Genomic DNA, 8,154 nt, shown 5'->3' with positions numbered 1-8,154 from the left:
CCATAAAGGCAGGATGTGGTAATCGAAAACGAATAGGCTTTAGAGTCAAACCAATCTGGGTCTGAATCTCACCTAACTATACCACATTTCTCATCCTCTCTGAGTCTCAGTTCTCATTCACAAAACGGACCAGTACTATTTAACTTGCAGAGTTGCCACGAAGATTAAACGGTTCAATAAGTGGAATTAACTAGCACAGATCAGGTGCTCAGTGAGTGTTATTTCCTCTCCTCACTCCTTTTCTTTTTTCCTATGGAAAGTCTGCACTCTCCGCTCTCCAGAGCACACGTGGTCTTTAATGTCTGACATTCAAAACAAATAGACCAAGATGGTTAACATCTTCTGGAGGCTTGGGTTTTTTCAAAAACAACTCACCAGGGAAATAGTAATTCATAATCCTGCCTTTAAGGGATCCCCTCATCAGATCAACAAAATGTCCTTTATTAGGTGCTGATGTTGGAATTTTCACAGATGGTTTGGGCCAGTAAACTCGGTTGGTTGGAGTTAGGCAGTCAAAGCCTTGATTTCCAAACGGGCCCATAGAAGTGATCTTCTTTGACGTTAGTTAGTTTTACTCAGGCCAGTTCAGCCAGTCACATCACAAGTGAGATTGATGGTTACAAGTGGGGCTAGATGAGAGGCTGGGTGAAGGTCTTTGCCTATCACTATTCCTAAAATGACAACTTGGAGCACATCTTACTGGCCAGCCGCATTATCTTTGCTTGGCGAGACCACTCCATGTGATAGAAAGTGCCCTTTGGTGGGATCTGCTCTGAAGATTTCACTAATGATCATGAGCAATCCTAAGCCTGAGGGAAAATGAGAACATTAGAGGATCTCAGCTGTTCTAGAACAGTCTCTCAGTGAACTACCTTTGCATCTGGAGTGGAAGAGTCAAATTTTTGACTTGGGTCATCTAGAAAGGAGTTATTGAGGGAGCAACTTATATGTAGGGTTACACACTATAAAGATATGGCCACTGCTCACTAGAAGATACCCCAAAGTCATAGATACATTCAACAGCAGGTCAAAAAAAGAAAGCCCAAGCCTTCAGTCTAATTCTTCTTTATTTCTGCCCTTTGGAACATATCAAAATTGTGTTCTCTCCACTTGGAGGGAATTTTTCAGTCAAGGTTAGGGGCTCATCAGAACTTCTTTTCCATTCTGGCACCGATTTAATTCTGTAGGGTTATTTTAATGGAGGAATTTGTTTTCGAATTAAGCAACAGTTTTCAGGAACATCTCTGGGTTTAAGGTAGCTTTAGTATGCCTATAAAAGCCGAGAGCCATTCAAAGCAGCTGGTTATGAATTCCTCATGAGATGGGTGATAGTGAGTTCATCATTGGCGTTGGCAATTTCTTTCTAAATGAAGAAACGCACCTTGGAATTGCTCAAAGTCCTAGAAGGATAAAACAAAAGAATATTCAAGTTTTCTCACATGAGGATGATGGTAGTAATGGAGGTGAGGGAGGTTGTCACCTGCAAACCAAAGGACATAAACTGGTAAGTCATTTGTGGTGTGGCACAGGTCAAAATCATTGGAGAAACTCAATGGGATATCTTGTTTCATGTTTGGGGAGAGATAGACAAGAAGACTTTCTCCAGGAAAAGCTAAGCCTCTCTATGTTCCCCAAAAGCTTAGAGGTATCTTCTTCAACCCATCCCAAGCCAGGAAACAGAACAACACACATTCCTGGTGTCCAACCCAGTGCTTGCATTTGTTCAGTGAGAGAATTACTGTAGATAATTGTGTGAACTGATATTCCTGAAGCATGTTTGATGCTTCCAGAGTCTTCTTTCTGAAGCCTCTTTGGACAGCTACTAGTGTAGTTCTTTAAAAGCTGCCTGCAAGGCAAGATCCATCGATGGTTGCTAATATTAGTGGGTGAACATTTGAGGAGAAATAGGCTATCTCTCTCAAGGTATTTACTAATTACAAAGGGGAAAACAGTAATTTAATGTGGAGCAACATTACAGACACACCTTAACCAAGTGATCAAGGTTAACACCACTAGTCATCAGGCATGTCAACATCACGTACCCTCTGATATGATGCCCTGAGAAGGGTACATTGTCGCTTCTGTGGTATTCTTGCCCAAAATGCATACATTCAATTTAATTATGAGGAAACATCAGACAAATACAACTGGAGGGACATTCTACAAGATAACTGACTAGTACTCTTCATAAGTGTCAAGACCAGAAAAGACAAGGAAAGCCTGAGAAGCTGTCACAGATTGAAGGTGCCTAAGGAGGAGAAGATGCTGGAATAGGAAAAGGACATTAGTGGAAAGACTGGTGAAATCTGAATAAGGTCTGTAGATAATAGTACTATGCTAATGTTAAATTTCTGGTTTTGATGATTGCACTATGATTATAGAAGGTGCTGACATTAGGAAAAGCTGGGTGAAGGGTATATGTGAATTCTCTGTACCATTTTTGCAACTTTGCTGTAAGCCTAAACTTATTTCAAAATAAAAAGTTAAAAGATAAGTTTCCTGGAAAAAAACCCCACCATGCAGCATAATATTGCCCTACCAAGTGCCTCAGTGAACCAGATGGGGTGCATAATTATCTTCCTCTACATTCTGTGTTTAATTTCTACAAGTTGTAACTTGGGCAGCTCATCTCAGTCCCACGGGTAGCCTAGGAAAATGATATTTCATGTTTCAAGACTAAAAGGGTAAAATCGAGAAGAGCCTCTCCAACTTGGTTTCACAAGCTTTATTACTTATGAGAAATGTGTCTGTGAACAGGGAAATACCAGTGATGTAAAAAGATATATTTTTTAAAGGCTGAAACATGGAAGAGAGAATTTAAGGCAGGAGGACTGCCAATTATTTCTTTTTTTTTCTGAAAAGCTGTGTACTTCTTTGGAGTCAGAATCCAATTGTTTCAAGTCTTCATTAATCAGTGACACCATTCATCAAACGGACACATTGGCATAATGAGCTCTCATAAATACAGTGTTTGTGATCTTTCTTGGATTATGAGAGTAAAGAATGAGGGGTGGAAAGAGTGAAATCACGTGGTACCCCATCTACTTAGTCTAAAACATACTTACATATGCCACACCAAATTAACATCCTGTCATCTTTTCTGTTTCATCTCTCTTTCTCGTCTCTATCTCTCTGCCTCACTTCGTTTCTCTCTCTCTCTCGTATGTATAGCAAACGAACCAAGGGCACCCCCCACTCCCTTAATTGAAGCAGTTCAGGTCAAATCATGATTGTTAATGGAAAGAAACCAAATCATTTGTCACAGAGCTTAATTTCTCCTGTGCTGCCTGATTTCCTGCTGTTATTGTACTTACAGTAGATGATAAAAGCAGTTGCTACAGCCTCTTCACAGGAAAACACATCCCAGCTGCAATCTGAATCATAGCACCTGGGGCTGGGGATCAGCTGGGATTCAATAGCTATTTTTCCAGCCTTGGTTGCTCCTCAGGTTGATTGAAATGAACTGCACCATTTTTGAATGAAAGTTAACTCCCACATTTCCAAGTACTGTCTTTGGTCTCAAATGAATGAGCACTCGAGGTCACTCATGAGAGAATATGGCAGCCCAGAGCCCTTTTCTCATTATATCGCCTCAGAACTCACAGACCTCCCCCAGGTTTCTAAAACTGCAGTTCAGGGGCTTGGAACCACCTGTGTATTAAGATGGAGCTTGACTGTGTACGCATTGAAAATTGGAGAGTCATCACTGAGAGGCCAGGAGAGCAGGCTCTTTTTGTGGGGTAAGGACAAAGCATTCGGTTGAGCATTTGTGGAAATTACAATTCCTTGTACCCCATGGTTTCAAACTTTCTCCAATTTTCTCCCTGCCAATGGACCGTTGACTAGAGAGGTAGTGTCAGTTTTGAGACCTGTCTTAGAGATGGAGAAACGGGTATGATAGGCATGTCTTTGGTCATCAAGGAGGTTCAGAAATAACAAGGCAGCTGCTGGTCATGATCAGCCTTCTGGTCAGCCACCTCCACCCTCAAAACAGCCACATGGGGCTTCCCTGGGGCCACCCTATAATGCACAGCAGTAAGAGAGTCATTTTCCCTTTCTGGAATCCACCCCTGGCCGTGGCTCAATCCAGGCTGTCGTGTGTAAGTAGGGTGTGTGTGCCTGTGTTTATGTGTGAGTGGAGGTGCAGTGTTACTCAGCATGAGAGAGGACAGAGCCTGGGAGGAGAGATTGAGGGATGTCAGGCATCTCCCTGAGATGACCCAATTGTGCCTTGTGAAACCATTGCCTTTGAAGACTTCTGCTCTAGGTCAGAGATTTCTAAGTCTGGCTGAACATCCAAGTCCCCTGGAGAAGCTTTAAAAAATACAGATTCCAGGGATCCATCCTAATCTTACTGAATCAGAACTTTCAGGGGAAGGACCAAGGAAAAAGTCTTTCCCCAAAGCACAGCAGGTGGCTCACATCAAGATCCAGGTTTGGGAGCCACTGCTGTTGATCACTACTAACCAATCACTATCCCCTGACTCTATGGGATACTGTGAATAAGTAATAAGAATAATAACTTAGCGTTTATCAAGCATTTACTATACATATAGTGCTAAGACCTTTATATGTGTAATCTTATTTAGTCCTCACAATAACCCTATTAGAAAAGTACTATTATTATTCCCATTTTAAAGATGAGGAAACTGAAGTTTAGAGAAATAAAGTAACTGGCCTAATATTTCACAGCTTATAAGTGGAGGAAGCAGGATTCATACACAAATGGTCTGATTTATGAGTTTCAGTTCTTACTTACTACGCCATACTGCTTTGGGATGCTGAGTATTCACTTGGACAATTTTGGCCCTAGGATGTGGAGGAGGAAAATAACTACATCAAAAAAGAATGAAGCCTAGTATGTATGTGTGTGCCTGTGCGTGCTCGCACACACGAGTGTTAGCAATGTGGGGAGCAGATGGAGAACTGAAGAAACTGGTAAAAGGCTGAGCCTGAGGGAAGAAGAGTACGATAGGATAGTGAAACAAGAAAGAATTTTGGAGCCAGAGACTTACGTGTGAATCCCAGCTCCGCCGTTTGCTAACTGTATAACTTTAAGCAGAATGTTTAACCTCTCAGGGCCTTAGTTTCCCTGTCAATAAAAATAATAATAATAATATCTTCGGTGCAGGTTTGTAGATTATAGATAAGGTTCATAAACTGCTCTGTGCAGAGTAGATGCTCAGTTATGGCAGTCATTATTAGATGTTCATATATGACAAAGGAAAAGGGCAACAATTCTCAAAGGACTGATGTCCTGACCCCAAACCGAAAGTTGCTATCAGAAATAATCTGACTGGAGACATGACTTAAAGTGGCTAGAAAAAGTTCAGAACAAAATTCCTTTAGAAAACTGCCTGAGAGACATTGCATCTTTGGATGCGAAAAAAAGAGCAATGTAGAACACGGTTGTTGTCTGGCCCATACGAAGAATGATAGGAAAACCGGGGGGTTGATAAAGACCCGAGGGGTGGATCTAAGTGCTTTCAAGTACCAAGACCATCATAAAGAATTAGTTGATTTTCTCCCCTCTTAGCATCTTGTTCTCAAAGGCAGCCTTGTGTTTTTAGACAAGATGATGCAGCTTCTAATCTGGGGGCACCAGAGAAGAGACACCAGGGAAGAACAAATTCCTCCCTTAGATGAAGACTGTGTACAGAGTAGTGTGTGTCCATTGACTGGACATGGTCCTTGGAATTTTGCTGATGGATTTGGACCCAGAATTTCAAAATGATGGCAGAAGATAGGAAGACATTTAGAAGTTTTTCTACAAAAGCACGAGGAAGGGCACTACAGCCAAAAGATGACTAAGAGGGAACAATAACATCCTCCATCGTTGAAAGAATATAATGGTCCCAGGGAGAGTAATTAGAAAACATAAAAGGGATTCTTGGGAAGGAAAATTCAGACTCTCAGGGATTTTTTCTGCATGTCAGGACTTGTGAAATAGTGTTCCAAGAGAAGAGGCAGAAACTGTCTTCACTGAATCGTGGAAAGTCAAGTGAAAATCGAACGTGATAAAACACTCCAGCTGGGCATCTCCAATCTAGTTCTTGAAGATGCATTTGACAAGACTTAGATTTAAGAAAGATTTTGAACGATAGCCATGAGAATGAACAAGCTGCATGGAAAACACGGATAATCTCACTCGTGGAAAACATAGATAAATCTCATTAAGTATAATGTTAAGTGAAAAAACCTAGACACAAAGACACATAATGTATGATTCCATTCATATAAGGGTCCAAAAGAGGTAAGACTAATCTATGTGTTAAAAGTCAGACATCGTAGTTATCGTGGAATGTAGCAATTGGGAGGAGACTCAAAGGAGATTTCAGGGCGTTGGCCATGTCCTGTTTCTTGATGTGGGTACTGGTTATGTGGGTGTGTTCAGTTTGTGAATATCCATTCAGTTGTAAACTCATGATTTGTGCATTTTTCTGTATGCATATTTTAATAAAAAGTTAATAAAATGAAGGTTTTATCTATGAACAGACAGCAATTTCTTTCAAGAGAAACAAATCCCAAGTATCCAACCTCAGAATTTATTTCTAATTGCTTCGCCCATGAAAATTTTATCTTTTCCTGAACTGCAAATTCTTCAATTTCATGTGCTGGTCAGAATAACCCTAATATGTCAGTTTCGGTCTTCTGAGAAGCATATACAGTTGGCCCTCCTTATGCACGAGTTTTACATCGGTGGATTCAACCAACTGTGGGTCAAAAAGCCTATAATGGCTGTGTCTGTACTGAACACGTACAGACTTTTTTCTTGTCATTATTCCATAAACAATACAGTATAACAACTATTTACATAGCATTTACATTATATTAGGTATTATAAGTAACCTAGAGAGGATTTAAAGTACACGGGAGGATGTGCATAGGTTATATGCAAATACTGTACCATTTTATACAAGAAACTTGAGCATCTGCAGATTTTGGTAACCGCGGGGGTCCTGGAACCAATCCCTCTCTGATACCGAGGGAAGGGGGACAACCGCACAAGGATGGGATTAGATGTGCAAGAGATTTATCAAAAGAAACTCCTTTGAGGGGTAGTGGAAACAGTAGGAAGAGACTTTAGGCCAAAATGCAGATTTGACACCTTTGTAAGGAGAGAGGGGAGGATAGAGGATTGCATAGGAAGACCTGCAGACCGTAGCATGGTCCTGAGAAAATCTTGGCCAGGTTGAGGTCTTGGGCAAATATTGCTCAGTAGAGGAATACTGCACTGGGCAGAAATAGTGCTTTTCTAGTATCCCTACCATGCTCAGTCTTGGCTGGGTGCAGCCCAGGGGATCTGTGGCCTTGGCTTGAATGCTGTGGTGAATTTGAAGGTACAGCAATTTGAGGCTATCAGTCAAACATACTCTCAGCAAACAGATCCTCTTGAAGGGAGACCTGGGCAGTGCATGTCCAGGCCCACCATACCTAAGGCGTGCAGTGACACTCGCGGGATGGGACTTGGCTACAGCTTGCTCCATACAGAAATGTTATCTAACATGTCACAGATATCAAGAATAATGTGCTCCAGCTTATTTCCCTACTGCTTAATAGTCAGGAAAGAAGGAAAAACAAAATGTGGCAAATACCACATAAGCACAGTTGTTTTAAAATAAAGTGTTTTTTGAAAGCTTGCTGGGAAATCAAGAGAGCGTCTTAAAAGAAAAAAAAATTCTTCTCATGTTCCATTTAAGCCCACTTTCTAGCGAATATTCCTTGAGTTACTTAAAGAAAAATGACTTGTTATATTCTGCTAGGGTCATGGCACAAAATAATGCGAATGTTGTGATCCTAGAGTTTTGGCTCCTCTTTCATTGATTTAACTTCCCAAATTTTCAAGAAATGATAAGCTGGTGGTTTGAATTAGTGACAACTTTCCCACAACATATGGGTTAATTTTTCTACTCATCCTATCATCTATACCTAGAAACAAAATCCAGTAACTAGCCTACAAAGGGGCCTTAATATATTGACAAAATTGCTGACTTCAATGTGACACCTCTTCTTTGGCTAGCTATTGGAGTACCAGCAATTCCTCCTGCCAGCTACCACCACAAATTCCCACAATTCAAGAAAGTAAAATTGTTCATCCATCCATTCCTTTATAGTGGGGAGTCTCAATTTATGCAATATATATAGTTGTAAAAA

General features: G+C 40.9%; 1 long non-coding RNA gene across 1 annotated transcript in view; it reads right to left on the bottom strand.

Moving 5' to 3' along the window:
• Positions 1-1,049: 1,049 nt before the first annotated feature.
• Positions 1,050-8,154, bottom strand: part of LOC139081110 (uncharacterized) — a 29,847-nt gene continuing 22,742 nt past the window's right edge. Inside the window, exon 2 of the long non-coding RNA XR_011536081.1 lies at positions 1,050-1,400. This is a non-coding gene — a long non-coding RNA (uncharacterized lncRNA). The remainder of the gene's footprint in view (positions 1,401-8,154) is intronic.

Source organism: Equus przewalskii, chromosome X (assembly GCF_037783145.1).
Source record: "Equus przewalskii isolate Varuska chromosome X, EquPr2, whole genome shotgun sequence".
NCBI classification, from domain to species: domain Eukaryota; kingdom Metazoa; phylum Chordata; class Mammalia; order Perissodactyla; family Equidae; genus Equus; species Equus przewalskii.
The sequence above is the reverse complement of the archived record's forward strand: the minus strand, read 5'-3'. Positions and strand labels throughout refer to the sequence as shown.